The sequence below is a fragment of the Oryx dammah genome, unplaced genomic scaffold (genome assembly GCF_014754425.2).
Source record: "Oryx dammah isolate SB20612 unplaced genomic scaffold, SCBI_Odam_1.1 HiC_scaffold_17, whole genome shotgun sequence".
In the NCBI taxonomy this organism is placed as follows: Eukaryota; Metazoa; Chordata; class Mammalia; order Artiodactyla; family Bovidae; genus Oryx; species Oryx dammah.
The window spans coordinates 68,872,222-68,898,192 of record NW_024070201.1 but is presented as its reverse complement, the minus strand read 5'-3'; the positions used below and the strand labels follow the sequence as shown (position 1 = coordinate 68,898,192).

The following is a 25,971-nucleotide window of genomic DNA, read 5'->3' as shown; positions in this document are numbered from 1 at the left end:
CAGTTGTGTCCGACTCTTTGTGACCCCATGGACTATACAGTCCATGGAATTTTCCAGGCCAGAAAACTGGAGTAGGTAGTCTTTCCCTTCTTGAGGGGATATTCCTAACCCAGGGATCAAACCCAGGTCTCCCGCATTGCAGGTGGATTCTTTCCCAGCTGAGCCACCAGGGAAGCCCAAGAATACTGGAGTAGATAGCCTATCCCTTTTCCAGGGGATCTTCCCAATGCAGGAATCAAACTGGGGTCTCCTGCGTTACAGGCGGATTCTTTACCAACTGAGCTATCAAGGAAGCCCTATAAACTTTGAACAGTAGTCTATTAAGTTGAAAACATACACTATTCTTCTAAGAGATTTGCAGTTTATTCTAGAGGCAATAGTCATTTGGCATCTAACACAGAGGAAAATAATGTAATTGGATATATGCTTTAAAAACATGTCAGAAGGAGACAGTATAAAAAATGTACAAGATAGTATATGAAACTAGAAAAAGGGAGACTTAGAAAGCAGTTATTGAAATGGTTAAGATCTGATTTAAGAGTCTTAGCAAGGATATAGGCAGAAGAAAGAGAAGATTAGAGAAACATTTCTAAAACCAGTGGCTCAGCAATGTATGAACCATGGGATTTTTGTTAAATTGCTTAGCTACCCTGCATCTCCTTTCTCTTCTACAGAAGAGAGATAATCATATCTATTTCAAAGTGTTACCAAGAGCTTCAAGTAATAATCTATTATCACATGCTTATATGTTACATACTGTAAATCTAGGCTCTTTCAAGGGAACTTTATTTATATTAGGAATTCACTTCTCACAACAACTCCAGTAACTATCATCATTACCAGTTTTACAAATGGGGAAACTGAGGCACTGTGAAGTGAAGTTAGAAAAAAAAGTGATGGTGCTGTGTGGTAATATGAGATTAAAATAATAGCTTGTATAATATCTGATACGTAGTAGGTGCTTTTTAAATGACTGTAACTAGCCACCTTGATTAATGCCCATGAGAGCCAAATCTGACTTATTTTTGTACCAAGGTAATTTGGAATGTGACATGGGCAGAACTGCTGATTTGGATCCTCAAGGACACTTCAGAGTTGCTATCCTTGGTGCTGAAGATCTGGTGGCAAACTTCCTATTATTCATGATATTTTCCTTCTACTGAAACAGATATTCTGATGGCTAGATGGTTGAATAAAGGGAGTATAGTTGTAAAAGTATTTATAAATTATTTTCTGTGCCTTTTTTTTTTCTTATAAACATTTTCTGAGGAAGCTTCCATAGGAACAAGACTGTAAACGTTCTTCACTTTACTGAATTTCCAGTGAGGACTAAGGGACCAAATTTGTTTTAGATACTTTCTTAAGTATTTTCCCCTTTCATAGAGTTAACTTTAAGCTCTGGACTGTTACAAGCCCCAAAGTTAGCTACAACTGTTGCATTCCCAGCTGTTAAAATAGTACCTAAAACAGTCGGCAACAGTTAATTACTGTGTATTGAATGAATGGATGAGTGAATGAATAAATAAAGACATTTTTTTATTTTTCAAGCTATCCACTCTTTACACACAGTAAGTTGATCTCTAGGGAAAAATGAATATTCAAGATTAATTACTAACTGGTGTGGATGCTAGGATTTATGTTTGTGTAAAAAGATATACAATTTGAATGTGATTCTTAACAGTCATTTATGACAAACACTGGAGATAATTTTTGTGAGTACCAAAATCACAGCATCTCTAAATTTCAGAAGTGTCATTATACCAACTATTTTTAAATTAAGCCTCAATTTCAAAATTCAGATCACAAATAATTTTGAAAAAAACATCATTAATGTTGAAAATGAATGTGTCACTTAGTCTTACATCATGCTCAATAAATCATGAGAAAATTGTTCTGTGTTCTTCTATTTCATTCATCCTGGTATGTGGACATATATAGTATGTATATAATTTTAGAAAATATGCTATTTTGAAATTTCTTTCTTTCATGTGATATTATGTCATGAGCATGCTTATATAACATGATGCAATTAGAAGATTATCATTTTTATGTCTGGATGATATTTTCTCTACTTTCTCCAGTTCTATTGCCATCCAGTCACCTTCAGCAGAGTTGTGGAATTTTGTCAGTTCCTGATTGGGTCTAAAAGTATATATTTGTAAGATAGAATCATTATATTGTAGCATTTTCAAGTTGGAGAAGAGCTTGAAAGCCACAGAATTAGATAACTCACTCCATTTTAAGATAAGAACAGAAACTGAGAGGTCTGTGAGAGGCAGAATAGCTTGATGAGATATTGTGAATAGTGGATGGGTTCATCATGAGATGAATGAATGGCCAGGGGAAAGTCCTTCAGCTGTGTTGTTAATATGTAAATCTGAGACCATCACTAACAACCTTTGCACCTCAGTTTTCTCAGTTATATTTGGGGGAATGTCGTGTGTATCTGAGCTTCCCCAGTGGCTCAGTGGTAAAGAATCTGCCTGCAATGCAGGAGTTGCAGGGAGATACAGATTCAATCTGAGTCAGAAAGATACCCTGGAGAAGGGCATGGCAACACAATCCAGTATTCTTGCCTGGAGAATCCCATGGATGGAGGAGTCTGTGGTGTACTATCTATGGAGTCACAAAGAATCAGACATGACTGAAGTGACTTAGCACGCCTACCTGGCACAAACTAATCAAATCAATGGTATATCCAAACTAATCTGTACAATATAGGATCAAAATAAGCCATGTAATGTGCTAACCATAATACCAAACACATTGTGTATGTGGCAACGTGGTGTGCCTACTGCTTCGATTTTTATCATAGTGATAATGATTTGAATCAAGTTGCTACATGATGTGGAATAACCATATTCTAAAATTATTTCTTAGTTTGTTGTCAGGTAAAGTGAATTATCTATCGGATTTCTCTACCATTCTCTTAAAACTTATTTCTGTGACAATTCAGAATCATTGTAGTGCTCTCAACCAATGAAGAAAGGTCAGAGGGAGATTAAGTTTTTTTTCCTGAAGAATAGCTATTTATCAGAAGGAAATGAACTTTCAGCACTGGAAGAGGACCTGGGCCTGATCATTCATCTTCACTGCCTTCTGCTAATGCACGATTGCTACTGATAGAACATTCTCAAGTGAATCTTTTTAAGTGACTCTAGCAGTGACACTTCCAATTAGATTGATATTTGTCATAACTATTTTATTGGCTCTTGGTAATCACAGAGTGAATTACTGCTATTACTCTCCAACATTACAATGAATCAGTTCACAGAAGCAATTACAAAGAAGAGTGAATTACTGGAGAGACAGAGTAACTAGTCTGTTTCCAGTAACTAGATACTATAAAATAACCAGATCCTAAAAAATGCTATCATAATATTGTTATCGGTTACTCTGTTTTTAAACTCATTATTAGGCTTACAGATACTAAACATTTTCAGTTAGGTATAAAAGTGACTGACTGGTTTTCGGGAACTCTGCTGAATTGGCTACAAAAGATATATTTCAAGAATAGAAGCATGATAACTACAGTTAAAAATACAGCATTATGTACTTGAAAGTTGCCAAGAGAGTAAATTTTTAAAGTTCTCATAACAAGAAAAGCAGCCACAATGTGAAGCGATGGATGTTAGTTAAATTCATTGTAATAATCAGGTATATTGTGGCAATATGTACATATATCAAATCATGATGTTGTACACTTTAAATGTATATAATATTCTATGTCAATTATGTCAATGAAGCTGGAAGAAAAGAATCATTTATTTTGAATTAAAAATAGTTTTGTGTCACAGATGTGCCTAGTTAACATTTCAGTTTCACCAGCTACTAGATATGTGTCCTTCAGCAAATCATTTAATCTCTACAGGCCTATTTTTCCCATTTTTACATCGAGTTATTTACAGCTGCAACCATGCAGCATTATTTGAAAATTAAATAAAATAATACAGGCAATCACTTAGGATAGTATGCTGTGTATAGTAAGTGGTCAAAACTGCTAGATATTATATATACCAGATATATTTTTCTGACTCTATGAATCAGGAAAATATAAATTGCTTATTTTTAGGTGTTAATAATAGTTATTGTGGTAGAAAATGGCCAACTTTAGAATCAAAAGGCCCAAGTTTTGTACTGAGTTCAGCACAGTTTGGCTTTATGAACTAAGTCATATCTCCAAAAATCACTGAAACTAAGTTGTGTGTATAAAGTGTAATACAATACACAATTGTGTCAGGATTGAGGTGAGCCTCAACTATGTTATATATTCAAGTTTTCACATCTTGTTTCATAACTTTTGATATTCAAATAATATTTGTACTGACTTTCCCATTTTATTTACTCAGCTCCCTTGGGAAAGTGACTAAGAAGATATTACTATCCTATTTTTATAGCTAAGGATCTGAGACTCAGTTTGAATGATCTTACATTACCAAAACGTGGTAGAAAGGGAACTGGAACCTAGTTTCTCTCATGTCAGAAGAATAAACACCTTCAACAAAATAGATTTAAACCCCTACCATGTGCCAGCCATAATTCTAGGCACTAGAAATACAGCAGTGCCCAAATTGATTAAAATATCCCCCTTTCATGGAGTTCAGTTCAGTTCAGTTGCTCAGTCGCGTCCAACTCTTTGTGACCCTATGAATCGCAACACACCAGGCCTCCCTTTCCATCACCAACTCCCAGAATTCACCCAAACTCATGTGCATCAAGTCGCTGATGCCATCCAGCCATCTCATCTTCTGTCATCCCCTTCTCCTCCTGCCCCCAATCCCTCCCAGCATCAGAGTCTTTTCCAATGAGTCAACTGTTTGCATGAGGTGGCCAAAGTATTGGAGTTTCAGCCTCAGCATCAGTCCTTCCAATGAACACCCAGGACTGGTCTCCTTTAGGATGCAGTGGTTGGATTTCCTTGCAGTCTAAGGGACTTGCAAGAGTCTTCTCCAGCACCAGTATCCTTGCTTAATGGGATGAGAGGAATGATTTTTAGAAATTCTATCTGAAAGGCATAATATCCTAGGTGGAATAAGTGGCTTTGGAGAAAATTAAGGACAAAATAAGGATAGAAGTGTCAGGAACAGGGTATCTTTTAAATAGGGTAGCCTGGGAAGCCCTCACTAAGAAAAGGACTGCTGCTGCTGCTGCTAAGTCACTTCAGTCGTGTCCGACTCTGTGCAACCCCATAGACGGCAGCCCACCAGGCTCCCCTGTCCTTGGGATTCTCCAGGCAAGAACACTGGAGTGGGTTGCCATTTCCTTCTCCAATGCATGAAAGTGAAAAGTGAAAGTGAAGTCGCTAAATTCAAGTAAATACTCAGTGGAGGTTTGGAATAGGTTCACCTGCATCTGCAGAAGATATTTCAGGGAGAAGTAACAGAAGAAGCAAAGTCTAGAGGGTGAAACGTGCTGGGATATTTGCACAACAGCTGGGAGGTCATTGCAGTGGGAGCAGACTAAAGAGGAACAGAAGTGTGATAGAAAACAAATGTGGTTACCAAAGGGGAAAGGGTGGGGAAGGATAAATTAGGAATGTGGGATTAACAGAGGCACAGTTTTATATATAAAATAGATAAACAACAAGGACCAACTGTATAGCACAGGACACTGTATTCAATATATTATAGTAACTTATAATGGAAAAGAATTTGACAAGGAATATATATATACACACACAATGAATCACTTTCCTGTATACCTGGGAAAGTAGGAAAGTGGGAAAGTGTTAGTCACTCAGTCATGTCCAACTCTTTGTGACCCTATGAATTGTAGCCCACCAGTCTCCTGTGTTCATAGAATTCTCCAGGCAAGAATACTAAAATAGGTTGCCATTCCCTTCTCCAGGGGATCTTCCTGACTCAGGGATAGAAATCAGGTCTCCTGTATTGCAGGCAGATTCGTTACTGATTGAGTCACCAGAGAAGCTGTATAACTGAATCAGTGTAAATCAACTATATTTCAATTAAAAAAAAAAAAGAAATAGGAAGTGAGATCTGAGAGCTAGCATGGTAATTTGTATAGAGAAGTTGCTTAGTCATGTCTGACTCTTTGCGAACCCATGGGCTGTAGCCTGCCAGGCTCCTCTATCCGTGGGATTTTCCATGCAAGAATACTGGAGTGGTTTGCCATTTCCTTCTCCAGGGGATCTTCCCGACCTAGGAATCAAATCCGGATCTCCCACACTACAGCCAAACTCTTTACTGTCTGAGCCACCAGGGAAAACCTAACTTGTATAGGACTTCATTAGTGTGTGTGTGTGTGTGTGTTTTTAAGAGATTTGACCTTTTATTAGAATGAGATGGAAGCTACTGGAAAGTTGAGGAAACAAAAGCCATAATCTGATTTATCTTTTGATATAATCAATCTAGCTGCTATTTGGTCAACAGACAAAAGGAAGGGAGAGTATAGTAGGTCTCCATTGCACTGAAACTTAACAGAACTTATAGTGGCTTGGACCACTATGTTAAAAATGTAGATGGTGAAATGAGTCATACTTTAGATACGTTTTTGAGACATTTTTGAAGTTAGCACTAATGGGATTTTTTAAAAAATATACTTGATATGGAATATAGAAGAAAGAGTAGAGTCAGTTTTTTTGGATTTAGAAAACAGTAAGATGTAATTACCCTTCTATGAGAAGAAACTGTAGGGAGAGCAAATTGGTAGCAAACGGAAGCTCAGTAATGCTCATTTGAAGTTGCCTTTGTGTATTAGTGTCCAACTCTTTGGGACCCCATGTACTGTTGCACACCAGGCTCCTCTGTCCGTGGAATTCTCCAGCAAGCATTCTGGAGTGGGTCGTCATTGCCTTCTCCGGGAGATCTTCCTGACCTAGGGATCAAACTCAGGTCTCCTGCATTGCAGGCAGATTCTTTACCATCCAAGACACCAGGGAAGCTATTAGAACTCAAACTGGGTCTATCAAATAGACAATTGCTTGTAAGCATGTCAACCACAGTCAGAGGTTGGTGCTGAAATAGAAATTTGACAATCCCAGACATAAGGATGATATTTAAAATTATAAGCCTGGATTAGATCTAGAAGGGAGTTAGTCTAATAGAAAACAGGAGAAGTTTAAGATGTGAGCCATGGTGCATTATGTTATTACAAATCTGGGGAAGTGAAAAAACTTCAGAGGAGATTAAGAAAGTTTAATCCATTGAAGAAGGAAAATTGGAGAGAATGATATTTTGGAGACCAAATTTTTAGAAAGGTGTTTAATTAACAAGAAGTGTCAAATTGGTAGGAGATCCAACCAGTCCATTCTGAAGGAGATCAGCCCTGAGATTTCTTTGGAAGGAATGATGCTAAAGCTGAAATTCCAGTACTTTGGCCACCTCATGCAAAGAGTTGACTCATTGGAAAAGACTCTGATGCTGGGAGGGATTGGGGGCAGGAGGAGAAGGGGACGACAGAGGATGAGATGGCTGCATGGCATCACTGACTCGATGGATGTGAGTCTGAGTAAACTCCATGAGTTGGTGATGGACAGGGAGGCCTGGCGTGCTGTGATTCATGGGGTCGCAAAGAGTTGGACACGACTGATCGCTGAACTGAACTGAACTGAAGGACTTAACTGGGCTTCCCAGATGGTGCTAGTGGTAAAGAACCTGCCTGCCAATGCAGGAGATGTACAAGACAAGAGTCTTGAGTCTGATTCCTGGGTCGGGAAGATCCCTTGGAAGAGGCCATGCAACCCACTCCAATATTCTTGTCTGGAGAAACCCATGAACAGAAGAGCCTGGTGGGCTATTGTGCATAGGTTCGCAAAGAGTCAGACATGACTGAAGTGACTTGGCACACTTGTGAGACCTTAACTACAGCCTTACTAATGTCTGATTTATACCAAGATAGACTAAGGAAAAATTATCCCTTATGTTTCAGTGTCTATTTTGTGGTGCCTTTTTTTGGTTAGTTATGATGAAAAAAAAAAAAAAAAAAAAAAACAACAGCCAAAACATTCACAAAGCATTGTCTCTATCTTTAAAACTCTAAGGCAGGGAGATAAGAGTTAGGGACATTCATTGTAAGGCTTGTAATGAATGATAATCAATAGTCTGTGCGACTCTGCATAGATGAGGTAGAAGTTTATGTTGATAGGCAGCTTCAGGGGGTACAAAGGTCATATTTGAGCTGGGTATTGAAGCGTGACTAAGTTTGTTGGGTAGGCAATGGAAATGGGAAAAAGGATAATGACATTTCAGGCAGATAAGATAAAGTGAGAAATGCCACAGAGGTATGAAAAAGCAGAGTAAGTTCAGGGATGAGGCATAAACTCATTTGAGTAAAAGAGATGTGAAGAGTAAAATGTGGGTAAAACAACAGTACATACATTTTTTTTTTTAACCTTTATGGAAAACCAGGCTGAACAAGTCCAGTAGAAAGGAAAATGTGATAAAGTGAGATATTTATCCAGAACCAAATATTATAATTACTATCATTTTTTAAAAAGCCTTTTATATTCTGGGAAAAGCCTCAAGCACAACATATTGTATAATGAATATACCCCTGGAAAAATATAAATTGTTCCCTGTAGGTTACTCCATTAGGTAGATTTTAATTTCAAATAATTTTGCTTGGGCTATTTTCTAACTTCCTTAAATGTAATGTATTTTCATTTTATCTCTTTCCTAGAAATGATTCTCTGTATTGTGAGGCTGCAAGATCACCCAGGGAGAGTGGGGCCAAATAGGCTGAAACATCTGACACACTGAATGTATGTGAGTACAATATTAACAGCTTTATTAAAAGAAGAAAAAAAAAGGAAGTGGGGAGAAAAAGTGTCTTGTATATGGTTTAAAGTGCTTTCGAGTATATAGGCTGTTAGTGAATTAATATGGCTAATTGCTGGATCCTTGGCGTAGACAAGCTCTCATTGGTGAGTGTGGGTTTTGTGTGTACCTGTGAAAAGGGCTTAATTTCTCCTTGAAGGATATTCATTCCATTTTTTGCCGGGCATTACTGTCTCTCATAACTGTGCTGCTTCTAGTAAAACTTTGAAAGCAGCTTTCTGACCACAGCTGTGTATATTCCCACTTCTGCCCCCTGAAGGCTATGTAACCCATTCTTTTTTTTCTTTTAAGATTTTCTTTAATGTGGACAATTTTAAATATTTTTACTGAGCTGTTACAATGCTGTTTCTATTGTATGTTTTGGTTTTCTGGACACGAGGCCTGTGGGATCTTACCTCCCCGACTAGAGACAGAACTTGCACCTGCTCCGCTGGAAGGCAAAGTCTCCATCACTAGGTCACCAGGGAAGTCCCTCTAACCCATTCTTTATCCTCCTGTTATCCTCCTCTGTCAATCTGGCCCCTCAGACACCACATGTAGTTTTACGTGTCTTCCTGTATCTAAAGTCAACTAATCGGCCCGGTCTCTCCAAACCTCTTGTTCTTTATCAACTTGATCTCCACCATATTTACCTTGCCAGTTGTCAAGGTAGTATTTATTTGTGTAGTTATTAGATTGTTGTATGTATCTTTCACAAAATCAAACGCCCCATGCAGACAAGGATCATGCTCATTTGCTGATGTATCATAAATGGTCCACATTATCAGACTGTCTGATCCTGCATGGTTCTGAGTGGAATTCGGCCATGTTAATGTTCCAGCCCTTTTACAGGTTTTCAAAATCTCTATTCTTTTTGGGCTTAGATATTCCCCAAGATTGTCTCAGTTTCAGATAAAACAGCCTCTTGCTTTTTAGAAAAGAGGAAGCTTTTAGAACTTAAAACATCTGTTATTATCTATATTTTAATAGTCTATTTCCTGTTTCCCAAAATAGTTTTGTATTTATATTACATTTTAATCCTAACAGTTTCCATTTTTTATGAACTCTGTTAAATCAGCTATTCCTTTCTATTTTTTATTTCTCCATTTTTCTTATTTCTTCCACACAGGCAAAAAAATAATAATAATAATCATGCTTTTATGCTCCATATCTTGGAAAAAATTCAACAACCAAAATCAAAACAAAACAACCCTCTTTCATCTCACTACCATCTTATTTTTACCCTCACTTAGCCCCCTTTACCCTTCAAAGTCTCTCTGGAGCAGTCAATATTATTTGCCAATTCATGGTAATTTCAACAAAAGAAGGGGCTATTTTTATTTTTGTAGTACAGTGTATTTCCAGCACCTAGCACAGTATCTAAAGTGGTAGGGTCTCAATAATTAAATGAGCTAAATTTAGCTACCCTTTCACTTCCCACTCTCTACCTGAGTGTTAAAATTTTGCTTCAAGCACTGCTTAAATTACTCTTACCAAAATAGCTAACCAAAATAGCTCCCTTCTGTATTATTCAATTCATGATCACATTTCAAATACTCCTCTCATATCCTATATCTTAATCTACCTCAGTTACTGTTAACCGTATACATGCCTCATCATTTAATCAGAGCCTCAGCTTCTAGAGCACATGAAAATTAACTTGGCCTTTCCTTCTCCTTCACAATTCTTAACGTGTTTCAGTTCAGTTCACTTCAGTCACTCAGTCGTGTCCGAATATTGCGTCCCCATGAATCACAGCACGCCAGGCCTCCCTGTCCATCATCATCTCCCGGAGTTCACTCAAACTCACATCCATCGAATCGGTGATTCCATCCAGCCATCTCACCCTCTGTCGTCCCCTTCTCCTTGTGCCCCAAATCCCTCCCAGCATCAGAGTCTTTTCCAATGAGTCAACTCTGAGCATGAGGTGGCCAAAGTACTGGAGTTTCAGCTTCAGCATAAGTCCTTCCAAAGAAATCCCAGGACTGATCTCCTTTAGAATGGACTGGTTGGATCTCCTTGCAGTCCAAGGGGCTCACAAGAGTCTTTTCCAACACCACAGTTCAAAAGCATCAATTCTTTAGTGCTCAGCTTCCTTCATAGTCCAACTCCCACATCCATACACGACCACTGGAAAAACCATAGCCTTGACTAGATGAACATTTGTTGGCAAAGTAATATCTCTGCTTTTGAATATGCTGTCTAGGTTGGTCATAATTTTCCTTCCAAGGAGTAAGTGTCTTTTAATTTCATGGCTGCAGTTACCATCTGCAGTGATTTTGGAGCCCCCAAAAATAAAGTCTGACACTGTTTCCACTGTTTCCCCATCTATTTGCCATGAAGTGATGGTACCAGATGCCATGATCTTCATTTTCTGAATGTTGAGCTTTAAGCCAACTTTTTCACTCTCCTCTTTCACTTTCATCAAGAGGCTTTTGAGTTCCTCTTCACTTTCTGCCATAAGAGTGGTGTCATCTGCATATCTGAGGTTATTGATATTTCTCCCTGCAATCTTGATTCCAGCTTGTGCTTCTTCCAGCCCAGCGTTTCTCATAAGGTATTTTGCATATAAGTTACATAAGCAGGGTGACAATATACAGCCTTGACATACTCGTTTTCTTATTTGGAACCAGTCTGTTGTTCCATGTCCAGTTCTAACTGTTGTTTCCTGACCTGCATACAGGTTTCTCAAGAGGCAGGTCAGGTGGTCTGGTATTCACATCTCTTTCAGAACTGTCCACAGTTTCTTGTGATCCACAGAGTCAAAGGCTTTGGCATAGTCAATAAAGCAGAAATAGATGTTTTTCTGGAACTTTTTTGCTTTTTCCATGATCCAGCAGATGTTGGCAATTTGATCTTTGGTTTCTCTGCCTTTACTAAAACCAGGTTGAAAATGTGGAAGTTCATGGTTCATGTATTGCTGAAGCTTGGCTTGGAGAATTTTGAGCATTACTTTACTAGTGTGTGAGATGAGTGCAATTGTGCGGTAGTTTGAGCATTCTTTGGCATCGCCTTTCTTTGGGACTGGAATGAAAACTGACCTTTTCCAGTCCTGTGGCCACTGCTGAGTTTTGCAAATTTGCTGGCATATTGAGTGCAGCACTTTCACAGCATCATCTTTCAGGATTTGAAAGAGCTCAACTGGAATTCCATCACCTCCACTAGCTTTGTGCATAGTGATGCTTCCTAAAGGCCCACTTGACTTCACATTCCAGGATGTCTAGCTCTAGGTGAGTGATCATACCATCATGATTATCTTGGTCATGAAGATCTTTTTTGTATAGTTCTTCTGTGTATTCTTGGCACCTCTTCTTAATATCTTCTGCTTCTGTAACACAACAGAAAGTGTTTACTTGTTCTTAATTACTAGTGAGTTGAATTAATAACTTTGAGTATTGAAAGGTAATCTAAAATTGCTCTGACCATATTATTTTACCTTTGATGAAATAGTTCAATCAATCCTGTAATCGTTCAATCAATAAAAATGTGGAGATATGATGGGATAGCCTTTTATTAAACATTTCAAATCATTAATGTAATAATTTAAAAAACCCGATGCTGAATGAATCAAGATATATATGGTTTGTATTTATGATCCTTTGATTTCAATAATTAGAACTATCTATTTATTGTATGTTATGTGCACATGTGTATACATAGTTATAATGGAATTCTTTGATATGTACCTATTTCCATATAAGGGACTAGCAAATTTCATTAGTTTTAAGATGTACATTTTTTCAAAATTTTCTAACACTAAAACACATTTTAAGTATAAAATAGTATGATTTTCAGCATGTTTTTCTTTTATGTGATATGTACAATAGCCCATGATATCTTAATATTTTAATTTATGAAATCAGATTATCACACATTGTTGATATTGTGTGTGTATGAATGACAGTCAATTCCTTTTGCATTGTTTATTTTTTAATTGAAGGATAGTTGTTTTACAGTGTTTTGCTCTGCTGTACAACAATGTGAATCAGCCACAACTATATATATATATATATATACACATACGCCCCCTTCCTCTTGAGCCCCCCTCCCACCCCTCAATGTGGTCACAGAGCTCAAGGCTGGGTTCCCTGTGTCATAGAGCAGCTTTGTATTAGCTGTCTATTTTATATAGTGTATATATGTTGATGCTACTTTTGCAATCTACCTCTCCTTCCCTCACTGTGTCCACAAGTCCATTTTCTCAGAATCTCTATTCCTGCCCTATAAATAGGTTCATCAGTGCCATTTTTCTAGATTTCATATATATGCGTTAATATACGATATTTGTTTTTCTCTTTCTGACGTCATTCTTTGTAACAAGTTCTAGGTTCATCCACCTCAGTTCAATTGATCCACATTTGTTCCTTTTTAGTATACATGTACCACAACTTCTTTATGCATCCGTCTGTCAACAGATGTCTAGGTCGCTTCTATGTCCTGGCTATTATAAATGATGCTGCAGTGAACACTGGGGTACATGTGTCCTTTTGAATTAGTTTTCTCATGGTTAAATGACCAGCGGTGGGATTGTTGGGTCATATGGTAGTTTTATTCCTAGTTTTTAAAGAAATCTTCATACTTTCTCTGTAATGTCTTTGACAATGAATTCTGAAATAAAGATTATACCTTCTCACTTACATGCTGTCTGGAAGTCCTTTATGGTTTAAACTAAGAAAATTGCTACTAAAAAATGCCATAAAATTTAGTGAAATATAAAGAAACTGGTTAATTTAATTGCTTGAGTTACAGTGTTTTTAAGAAAATATTTGTTCTACAATTCCTTTTTAAACTTTTAAATAATATTTGAATTCAAGTGTACTTTGAATCAGTTTATAACAAGAAAAATGTTTACACTGATTCCTTAGGAAAAAGTGTTAAAAATGAATGAAGAGGTTTTTCCTCCCTATGAGATAACATCATCTGTTTGAAAATAATTAGATAGTGGCCTGATAGAGATACCTGTCCTCCCAATAATTCAGCAGAAGTCAAGTTCTGTGTAGAACACTAAAGTGAACAATAATATGTCAAAGGACAAAGAAGCCTCTGAGTGCTTCCCACTTGCAGGCAAGGCCATCATTTACTTATAATAATAGAAATTACATTTTAATCAATATACCCTTTGCTATTAATCCATTTTTGACTGCTTGAAGAAATTTTAATAACATGTTAGGAAAATCATCCATCTAATGAGTCATTTCAAAGAGAAAAGGGCTGGAATTTTTTCATTTTTAATTCAGCAGTTCAGAATTGACATGTATATTTTGCATTCTTGCTACTCTTGGAAGAATCTGGCATGTCACTGTGGACTCAAGAGATCTTTCTTGGCAACTGAAAAAATCATTTATGGTTATTATTGGTGACACAGATTGATCAGCCATCAGCAGATACATATTTTCTTACTTTGGTAGGGTCTAGATATATTCCCATGGTCAGGGCCTATTGTAATACAACTACAAGCTAGGTTTTATTTTTACCAAAATTTGCTTATGTCTTTTACTAATTTTATTTATTTTATTTTTTATGTATAAAATAGCAATGCATACTCATTTAAAAAATATCAGAGGACACAGGACATCCTTAAGGTCATGAAGACTCATGCTGTTCCCTTGCTGAACGTAACCTTCATTATCATGGATGCACAGATGCGTACAAATACTATTTCTATGCACATATTACAATTGTGTATTTATTATAAATATATTTAGTATGTATGTGTATAATTTTGTTTTATAGTTTGTGTGGTATTTCTTTGCAGGCATCTATCTTGATTTATTTAGCTAATCAGTTCAGTTCAGTAGCTCAGTTGTGTCCGACTCTTTGCGACCCCATGAACGGCAGCACGCCAGGCCTCCCTGTCCATCACCAATTCTTGGCGTCCTCCCAAACCCATGTCCATTGAGTCGGTGATGCCATCCAATCATCTCATCCTCTGTTGTCCCCTTATACTCTCCCCTCGATCTTTCTCAGCATCAGGGGCTTTTGAAATGAGTCAGCTCTTCGTATCAGGTGGCCAAAGTATTGGAGTTTCAGCTTCAGCATCAATCCTTCCAATGAAAACCCAGGACTGATCTCCTTTAAGATGGACTGGTTGGATCTCCTTGCTGTACTAGGGATTCTCAATAGCCTTTTCCAACACCACTGTTCAAATCATCAGTTCTTTGGTGCTCAGCTTTCTTTATAGTCCAACTCTCACAAAAATACATGACCACTGGAAAAACCATAGCCTTGACTAGATGGACTTTGTTGACAAAGTAATGTCTCTGCTTTTTAATGTGCTGTCTAGATTGGTCATAACTTTCCTTCCAAGGAGTAAGCGTCTTTTAATTTCATGGCTGCAGTCACCATCTGCAGTGGTTTTGGAGCCAAGAAAAATAAAGTCAGCCACTGCTTCCCCTGTTTCCCCATCTATTTGCCATGAATTGATGGGACCGGATGCCATGATCTTAGTTTTCTGAATGTTGAGCTTTAAGCCAACTTTTTCACTCTCCTCTTTCTCTTTCATCAAGAGGCCTTTTAGTTCTTCTTCACTTTCTGTCAGAAGGGTGGTGTCATCTGCATATCTGAAGTTATTGATATTTATCCCGGCAATCTTGATTCCAGCTTGTGCTTCTTCCAGTCCAGCATTTCTCATGAGGTACTCTGCATATAAGTTAAATAAGCAGGGTGACAATATACAGCCTTGCTGCTGCTGCTAAGTCGCTTCAGTCATGTCCGACTCTGCGTGACCCCAGAGACGGCAGTCCACCAGGCTCCCCTGTCCCTGGGATTCTCCAGGCAAGAACACTGGAGTGGGTTGCCATTTCCTTTTCCTATGTGGAACCAGTCTGTGTTCCATGTCCAGTTCTAACTGTTGTGTCCTGACCTGCATACAGGTTTCTCAAGAGGCAGGTCAGGTGGTCTGTTATTTATTCACATCTTTTTCAGAATTGTTCACAGTTTATTGTGATCCACACAGTCAAAAGCTTTGGCATAGTCAATAAAGCAGAAATAGATGTTTTTTAGGGACTCTCTTGCTTTTTTGATGATCCAGTGGATGTTGGCAATTTGATCTCTGGTTCCTCTGCCTTTTCTAAAACCAGCTTGAACATCTGGAAGTTCACGGTTCACATATTGCTGAAGCCTGGCTTTGAGAATTTTGAGCATTACTTTACTAGTGTGTGAGATGAGTGCAATTGTGTGGTAGTTTGAGCATTCTTTGGCATTGCCTTTCTTTGGGATTGGAATGAAAACTGACCTTTTCCAGTCCTGTGGCCACTGCTGAGTTTTGCAAATTTGCTGGCATATTGAGTGCAGCACTTTCACAGCATCATCTTTCAGGATTTGAAAGAGCTCAACTGGAATTCCATCACCTCCACTAGCTTTGTTCATAGGGATGCTTCCTTGACTTCACATTCCAGGATGTCTGACTCTAGGTGAGTGATCACACCATCATGATTATCTGGGTCGTGAAGATCATTTTTGTATAATTCTTCTGTGTATTCTTGCCACCTGTTCTTAATACCTTCTGCTTCTGTTAGGTCCCTACCATTTCTGTCCTTTATTGAGCCCATCTTTGCATGAAATGTTCCCTTGGTATCTCTAATTTTCTTGAAGAGATCTCTAATCTTTCCCATTCTATTGTTTCCTCTATTTCTTTGCATAAGGCTTTCTTATCATTCCTCACTATTCTTTGGAACTCTGTATTCAAATGGGTATATCTTTCCTTTTGTCCTTTGCTTTTCACTTTGCTTCCCTTCTTTTCACAGCTATTTGTGAGGCCTCTTCAGACAGCCGTTTTGCTTTTTGGCATTTCTTTTTCTTGGGGATGGTCTTGCTCCCGGTCTCCTGTACAATGTCACGAACGTCCATCCATCGTTCATCAGGCACTCTGTCTATCAGATCTAGTCCCTTAAACCTATTTCTCACTTCTACTGTATAGTCATAAGGGATTTGATTTAGGTCATACCTGAATGGTCTAGTGGTTTTCCCTACTTTCTTCAATTTCAGTCTGAATTTGGCAACAAGGAGTTCATGATCTGAGCCACAGTCAGCTCCTGGTCTTGTTTCTGCTGACTGTATAGAGATTCTCCATCTTTGGCTGCAAAGAATATTATCAATTCTATTTCCATGTTGACCATCTGGTGATGTACATGTGTAGAGTCTTCTCTTGTGTTGTTGTTAGAGGAGATTTGCTATAACCCGTGTGTTCTCTTGGCAGAACTCTGTTAGCCTTTGCCCTGCTTCATTCTGTATTCCAAGGCCAAATTTGCCTGTTACTCCAGGTGTTTCTTGATTTTCTACTTTTGCATTCCAGCCCCCTATAATGAAAAGGACATCTTTTTTGGTCTTGGATTTCTTTTAGCTAATACTCTAGTGTTAATTGTATGTTATATCCAATGTTTTATTGTCCGAAAAGTGCCAGAATAAACATGCTCATAACTTTTTTTTTTCTTTTTGGGTGCACAGTGCAGCATACAGGATCTTAGTTCCCTGACCAGGGATCAAACCTGTACTGCTGCAGTGGAAGCACAGAGTCCTAACCACTGAACAATCAAGGGATTTCTCCCTGCTCATAACTTTTTAATTGATAGCCTTCACTATTTTAGTACAATCAATTCCCAAAATAATAGATTGGAGTAGCAATCACACATAAGCTGAGTGTTTTGCATCCTTGCTATGTCTAGAAAGAATTAACAATTTAGGAAAGTGATGGAGTATTTTCAACAATATTTGTTATTTTAATAATACTACCAGTCTGAAGGATGCTATCTTCGTCCATTTGTGCTTCTATAGTAAAGTACAATAGACTGGATGGTTTAAACAGCAAATATTTATTTCTCATTATTCTGGAGGCTGTAAATCCAAGACCAAGAGGCCGACAGATTGGGTGTCTGGTGAGCCCCACTTGTTGGTCCAAAGGTAGCCTTCTCTCTGTGTCTTCACATGGCAGAAAATGAGAGAAGGCTCTCTGGGGTCTCTAATAAGGGTGCTAATCCCATCATGAGGGCTCCAACCTCATGATTTAAGCACCTCTCAAGGTCCACCTCCACGTACCATCACACTGGGGATTAGGTTTCAACAAATGAATTTGGAGCAGTATAAACATTCAGTGGTATATGACAATGCTCTTCAGTTATTATTTTGATTTTCTTTATTCATCCTTAACAAGCATTAGGATTTTTTATAATTTATTGTCTATGTTTTCTTGTATTAATTGTGCACTTATGTCCTCATCTGGATCATGTTTTCTGAGAACAAACCAAGAGGAGACAACATACTGGAGAACATGGGGCTAATAATGAAGAAGGAGGAAAGGCATTCTCCCCAGTAATCATTACTGCCTGCTGGAAAGTAATCACTTCTCCTGGAGACTTGTGATGAATTTGGCATTTATACTGAATGCCAAAGAAAACATGCAATTTAGTGAAACTCCAGTCTGACTGGTTCTTGGCATCTATGTTAATTAAAGGAAAAACAACTTAGGCTTTCACTTCTTTTATAAGCCACCTGTTAGCAGGTGGTATCAGCACTGTTACCTGTAAAGGTTGAGATCTTTCTACATTCAAGTAAGAACTCAAAAGAAATCAGGAAGATACATTGACTATCTATAGCATTTCAAGTGGTGGACTAAGGATTCACTTATATTTACGTTCTTTTGGTCAAGAGATATGCAAGTTTTATTTCAGAATCCACTTTATCCATATTCATTTCCCCAGTTCCTGAGTACTATCTGTCACAAATTAAAAGTTCAAGAAATGCATAATTATCTCTGATTTATAGATGATAAAAATCAATGATTAGAGAATCTGAATAACTTTGACAAGAGTCACACAGCTTGAAAGGCATAGTCTCAAAATTCAACATCAGTTTGTCCAAACCCAAATGCTATACTCTAAGATAATGTTTCTTCTGTTATGTATCATTGTAATGCATAATGGGCTACAGAATGCTGTGGAAGAAATAGCCCAACCATCTCATGCTTTAAAAGCAACAATGATTCTTTGCTGCATAAATCATGTAATAATTGCTTATTAGCCAAAGGCTCTGCTCCTGACTGTTTTCTCTCCAGGAACCTGGTGAGGTAGCAGATCCTCTCTGGATCAGGATCATTTGTGGTTACCAAGATGAGGGAACGAAGCTCATGTAATATATCTGGTCTTATTTCACTAGTCAAAGCAAGTCACCAAATGTCATGAATGTCATGAAACTTCATGGAAGTTTAAGGATGGGAAGATGAAATTGGGTGGACTCAAGTTAGTGACAAGGGTACTTATTGATATAAGTGAAAGAGGATGGCAGGAAGAACCAAGTCTGAGAAAGAAATATGAAGATGGTACACAGGAGGGGAGAAAAATCTAAATATTGTGAGAGGCACCTCCCTCTCATTACCAAATACTCAAATAACTGTGATAGTTAATGCTATGTGTCAACTTAACTGAGCCACAATATCTAGCTACTTGGTCAGATATTATTCTAGTTGTTTCTCTAAAGGTGACTTTTGGTCGAGAGTAACGTTTAAATGAGTAGACTTGGAGTAAAACAGATTATTTTGCATAATGTGGGTAGGCCTCATTCAACCAGCTGAAAGTCTCAATGGAACAAAGGTCAACCTGTTCTGAACAAGAGAAAAATGGTGTCTGTGGTCTGTCTTTGGACTGGAATTGCAAATATTCCTGACAACAGGTTCTTCATTTAAAAGAGACCTTGTTTGAATGGATAGAAGATGATATCCAGTGATATTCAAAGGCATTAGTTCAACTTCTAATAGGTAGGGCAATCCTCAGGCAGACAGAGTACCAAGGTGAATATGGAGAAGGGTAAAATTTACATGGTCCAAGAGGATAATAAACAAACACACAAACACACATCTAGTTGGTTCTGTCTCTCTGGAGAAACCTAACTAATACAGACTCTTATTTCCTTGCAGAACAACATTCACTCCCCAAAATAGACAACCCAGAACAGGCATCCAGTTAATGTGTTGAATGCAGAGTCTTAGACCGTAAAAGAAGCCTTATAGTCTCTTCGCCAGTATGGCTATGACCCTGGAGACCTATGATTCAAAGGGTAGATCACATGCCCTTTCACAGCTTATAGGTAGTGATCAAACACCAGCGGGAATAAACACTTCTGGAAGACTGGATATGTTCTTTGATTAGGTATAATTCCACTCCATCGGAGGGGTTCCTCTGTTCATGAATTTCTAGTTTACATTCTTTTGGTTTGTCCTTTTGGAATATTCTACTTTTTCCATTATCATTCTTGGTTGCATTAGAAATGTACCTTGGAAAATATGCTCTCCTAGGAGAAATGAGCAGGTTTTTTCAACCTACTTTCTACCCGTAGGCTCTTTTTAAAATTTCAAGTCTTGGTCTGGAAAACTTAGTTCGCTCCTTACTCATCTGGTAGACTCTGTGCTGTTATCTACTCTAGTGGTACTTTTTAAGGTGTATTTCTTAGCTTTTGCTACATTTCTTTGGTTCCCTTCTCCAATTACTTCTTTCTCTAGGCTGAATTGTGGGCACTTATTAGGTTTCAGTTGGAGCTTATTAGGTTTCAGTTGGAGAACAACACCCCATGTCTCTAATTTCATAGCCTGAGTGTCTAATTGAAATGAATTACTAGGCAGCTGAATTCTTACTCTAAGACCACCTTAATCACTTTAGGGCTTTTAACAATAGATGTGCTGGTCTTACTGTTGATTGATCCTATTACAGCCTGAGTTTTAATGAACTTGACCCCAAAGATCTTGTTTTCCTTGTTTCAAATTTGAAGCTGTAAAGTCCATGAATTTGTGGGCTGTCTTTATTCTCTTACTAATTTTAAGTAGGTTGATTATTTTCTGAGCTCATCTTTTTCTTAGTGATTTGCTAAACATAGACAACACAGAGAATTATGTTCTATATTCTGATTTTTCCCTAAAGATACAAGTTCATTAGTTCTATGAAATAATTGCCAACTTACAAGAGGTGAGATCTTCATCAAATGCTTTGCTGTTATATAAGAGAAGTTACCATCTTTTTTTGTCTCCTTTAACAGTTTTCCACTATTTTTGTCCATTAAGCCAAGGTCACACATTTTACATCTTGATGTGATAGCATTCTTCTTTTAGATATCAATGTCTTTATGAGTTTAAATAAACTAGTTTTAGTAAAAACAATTTTCACATATAACGGGCTTTAAATATCAAAGACATATATATGCCTTTCTTTTATATAAATATATATGTATATATATCTTTGTTATATATATAATATATTAATATATAATATAATATATTTATATAAATATATAATTATAAATATATATTATATTAATATATATGTTTATATATAATTATAAATTTATATATAATTTATATATATTTATATATATAAATTGGAGAAGGAAATGGCAACCCACTCCAGTGTTCTTGCCTGGAAAATCCCAGGGATGAGGGAGCCTGGTGGGCTGCCGTCTATGGGGTCGCACAGAGTCGGACATGACTGAAGCGACTTAGCAGCAGCAGCAGCAGCGTATATATAAATAAATTTATTATATATATATATATATATGTATGTATATATATCTTCTCAGGTGGCATAGTAAAGAATCCATCTGTGAATGCAAGAGACATAAAGACATGGGTTTGATCCCTGGGGTGGGAAGATCCCCTGGAGTAGGAAATGGAAACTCATTCCAGTATCTTGCCTGGAAGATTTCATGGAGTGTAGAGCCTAGTGGTCTGCACTGCATGGGGTCACAGAGTTGGACATAACTGAGTGACTGAGTATGCATGTATATTTACTGCACATTGGAGATCAGCTCTATTCTGTGTCAGTCTTATTTAGGACTGCTGGCCATGCTTCCATATTTGCTGAGGGGGCCAAAGAGGAACATGAATATTGTATAATGACTATTAAATCCTCCCCCTAAAAGTGACTGTGACTTCTCCTCATGTGTTAATGGACAAAGCAATATACATGACTACAGTTGTCTTCAAAGGGGTAGGAATGTGCAATCCTGAAAGAAATATTCCTGAAAGAAAAACTAGAAATACTGAGTGAATAAATCTAATACCACATGCTCATACATATCAATGCTTTATTTTTGAGAAGAATGCCAAAGTGTAATCTCCAAGATGGCAATACCTTTTTTTTTTTCATTTGGATCACTGTGTCTTTTTGCTCAATGCATAGAAATAAGTAGCTACTCAATAAATATCTGTTTAATTACATGAATATTACAATGTTTTCTTAATAGTGATAGAAGATGCATGCCATTTCAGATTTGTAGAGTTCACTTCACCCATTCCATCCAATACAGGCTCTGATATATCAATACCTTTGCATTGAATTGTAAAATTTATATGACTTTTTCTCTTGGTTCCCTATGCCATGAAAGCTGAGTGATGACCAATTTTCCAAAGAAGAGTATACAATTATTAATAAACTGGAGGCCTTTTTAAAAAACAGAGACAGAAAACAAGCTAGGAGCAGGATTCTGCCTTTACAGTATACTTTTGTTGATGAATTACATTGTGTACCAGAAATATATTTAAAATAATCTTGACAAGAGAATTAATAAACTGTCAGGAACTATCCTAAGGCAACACTGAGTTTAGGAGTTCTGTAACCAATAGCAACTTTATTCTTCCTCTATTGCAGATATCTTCAAAGGAGTTGTAAACAATGATCACACACCTCTAGAAAGATAATAGTTGTGGTTGAAGAAATAGCTTATTCAACATGTGGACTAGCAAGGAGAAAAGGCAGTCATTTTCTGTGGGACAAATATATTCTCATTAAAGAACACATTACACTTTACTTAAAATGATAATTTAAATCTCTACTCCAAAAATTTGAAAACATGTATAATGTGGTGTTGGGTGTAAAGAGAAAAGAAAGGGGAAAGAGAAGAAAGACATGAGGGGGACAGAGGAACAGAAGAGGTTAATTTATTGTTCTTGGTGTTGAATTAAATAAAATTGCTTTGAAGTATACAAACTCAGCAGCAAAGTTACTGATACTTAGAGTATTCTCAAACTTTGGATTTGTTTTGCTCAACAAGAAGTTGTGCCATTTGTCTTTAGGAAGCATGGAAAAGTGGGCTTTAGAATGTCCACATAAAATAGCACAGATCAGATAATTCCAAAAATGCAGTGCTTGCTGACTGTATCAGAGCATTGGTACTAATCTACAAAGAGCCAGATTTTATTAGTTTTCCTTTGCTGATGTAACAAGTTAATACAAGTTTAGTGGCTTAAAATAGTCTTGTTAATACCATACAATTCTATATGGCAGAAGCCTGACCACAGGTCTCACTGGGCTAAAATCAATGTGTCAGGAGGGTTGAATTCCTACCTAAAGCTTCTAGGGGAAGATCCATTTCTTTGCTATCAAAGTTTAGTTTCTTGCAGTTGTGGGACTGAAATTCCTGTCCTTGCTGGCTGTCAGCTGAGGGTCATTTGCACTTCTTGAAGCCATTCACATGCCTTGTCTCATGGCTCTATCTTCAAAGCAATAGGCAGGTCAATTCCTTCTCACATTTGAATCTCTCCAATCCATTCTTCTGCCCTTCTCTTCCACTTTTTAAAAAGAATTTATTACTTGATTTACTTTTCATAGGAGTATAATTGCTTTTCAATGCTGTATCAGTTTCTTCTGTACAACAAAGTGAATCAGCTATATATATACATTCTCTTCCACTTTTAAGGACTCATTTGATTTGATTCCTGGTGGCTCAGATGGTAAAGAATCTGCCTGTGATGCAGGAGACCCAGGTTCCATCCCTGGGTCAAGAAGATCCCCTGGAGAAGGGAATGGCTACCCAATCTAGTATTCTTACCTGGAGAATTCCATGGACAGAGGAGCCTGGCAAGATACAGTGCATGGAATTGCAGAGTTGGACTTGACTGAGCAACTAACACTTTCACTTTTTCTCATTTTTTATTAGATTGGGCCTACCTAGATAATCTAAAATAATCTCCTCATCTCAAAGTTTTTAACAAATTATATGTGCAAAAGAATTATTTGTTATATAATCTAACAAATTAGGATGTGGACATTTTGGGAGGGGTACGTTTTTCTGCCTACCACAAAGGTCTAAGTGTCCTATGTATGTGTGGGCTTGTCTGCGATAAATGAATGAATGTTAGAAGTAAACAAGAAACTATCTACTCATGGATTTGGAAAAATCTAAACGCAGTGTACCCTATTAGCATGGGGGAGATAATTGTATGCCTTCCTCACTACAAAAATAGTAGGAAACACTTTATACTTAGCCCAGAACTGTTTCTGAGTTTCCATAAACCAATGCATAAAGGAGTTCAAAAACCAAGCTGCTGTCACCTAAGAATGTGAAAATGCTTTGTGGGCTTAGAAATAATTATACAAATAAAATGTTTTCCTTTAATATCTTTACCAAGTTATGATTCTGAATGTTTGACCATACCTGCTAAACCTGTCCTAAGAAGATGAATACAAATATGGATGTGTCATTAAACTCAACTGAAGTGGATTTAATTAACCTGGAGAAAAGAAAAATCAAGGAGTATTTGAAAGGTGTCTTTATTTTGATAAGGGGCTAATATGAAATTAGAAATGTGCTGTGCATTCTTAGGGATTGACGTGGTCCTAATGAACACTTGCTTTCAGAATGTTGAGTTCTATTCAACATAAAGAAAGTTTTTCTAATAATCTGAGCAATCTAAACATGGATAGGACTGTATCATAAGATCATATCCTTCCTGTTACTAGAGGTCATTGAGCAGTGATGGATAAGCCCTTAGTAAGGTTGTTTGGGATATATTTTAAGTACTAAAGGGTTATATACTGTTTTTAGGAACGTGGTTCTTTTTTCCTAATCAAACTTTCCAGTTCTATGATGATTTTATCTAGGTTTTTATGTCTTTCAAACATGTAAAAATTAAATCTAAAGTTGTTTGAAATGGATGAATTTCTATAACATAAAAGGATAACATTTACATGAAATGTGCAGATTTCTATATTGTAGTAATTATAAACACACATTAATTGATCAATACACACTATTCATTTGTTAATATTTGTTTTATGGGAAGCATTATCTAGGACTGTACTCAATTTTGAAGATACAGACCCAGACTCCACAAAGCTTATGGATTTGTGGGGCAAACAGAGGGTAAGCTAATGAGCAGATGAACAAAATCATTTATCATAGATTATATTATAAAGAAGATAAACAAGATGGTTTAGGTTAAAAAGAATAGCAGAAAGCCCAATTTAAACAAGGTAATTACGGGAGAACTTTCAGAGGAGCTGACATTTAAACTGAACATGAAGTGAAAGAAAGGGAAGCTTCTTTACATAACCTTATGAGTTATTAATCCTTTCAATATCACTATGAGTTGAGAACTATTATTGTCTTAATTTCATAGAGGGAGAAATTGAGACTTAGATTTACCTGTACAATTTAATTGCTTAAGCGTGGTGAAGCTTGAATTGGGACTCAGGTCAGTAAGATCTCAGAACCTGTTAAAGTTGTAATCCACAACCTTTAGTTTTTAGGTCCGGTCTGACTCTGAGTTTCTGTGACTGCAGCTGACCAGTGTGACTTGGACAAAGTGAATACCTGCCGCCATGCTCTTCTCTTTCTGTTGTGCTAGCGAATGAAGTGGTAACTTGAAGAATGCTAAACTTCTGTGAAGGAGTTAAAATACTGCGACACAGAAATATACCCTAAATCTGATGGAGCTAGTTACAATTTTTATTTGGACATGGGTCGTGGAAGACACGGGGGCAGAAATAGGTGAAAGACCAGTTTACGTTGATACCATTTTGATAGTGCTGATATATAATATGTACATTGGTCTAATAAAAGCCATTTATATATCTGGGAGGAATATACCTACTGAAGACAAGTAGTTGCTAATTGTAGGGTTAGTGCATCATTTGGAGAAGGCGATGGCACCCACTCCAGTACTCTTGCCTGGCAAATCCCACGGGCAGAGGAGCCTGCTGGGCTGCAGTCCCTGGGGTCGCTAGGAGTCGGGCACGACTGAGCGACTTCCCTTTCACTTTTCACTTTCATGCATTGGAGAAGGAAATGGCAACCCGCTCCAGTGTTCTTGCCTGGAGAATCCCAGGGACGGGGGAGCCTGGTGGGCTGCCGTCTATGGGGTCGCACAGAGTCGGCCACGGCTGACGTGACTCAGCAGCAGCAGCAGCAGCAGCAGCAGCAGCAGCAGCAGCAGCAGCAG

The 25,971-nt window shown here is 37.5% G+C and overlaps 1 long non-coding RNA gene across 1 annotated transcript in view; it reads left to right on the top strand.

The window, feature by feature from the left end:
- The window catches only part of LOC120876896, a 1,092,147-nt gene that overhangs the window by 549,319 nt on the left and 516,857 nt on the right, over positions 1-25,971 (top strand). Inside the window, exon 3 of the long non-coding RNA XR_005724236.1 lies at positions 8,638-8,719. This is a non-coding gene — a long non-coding RNA (uncharacterized LOC120876896). The remainder of the gene's footprint in view (positions 1-8,637; positions 8,720-25,971) is intronic.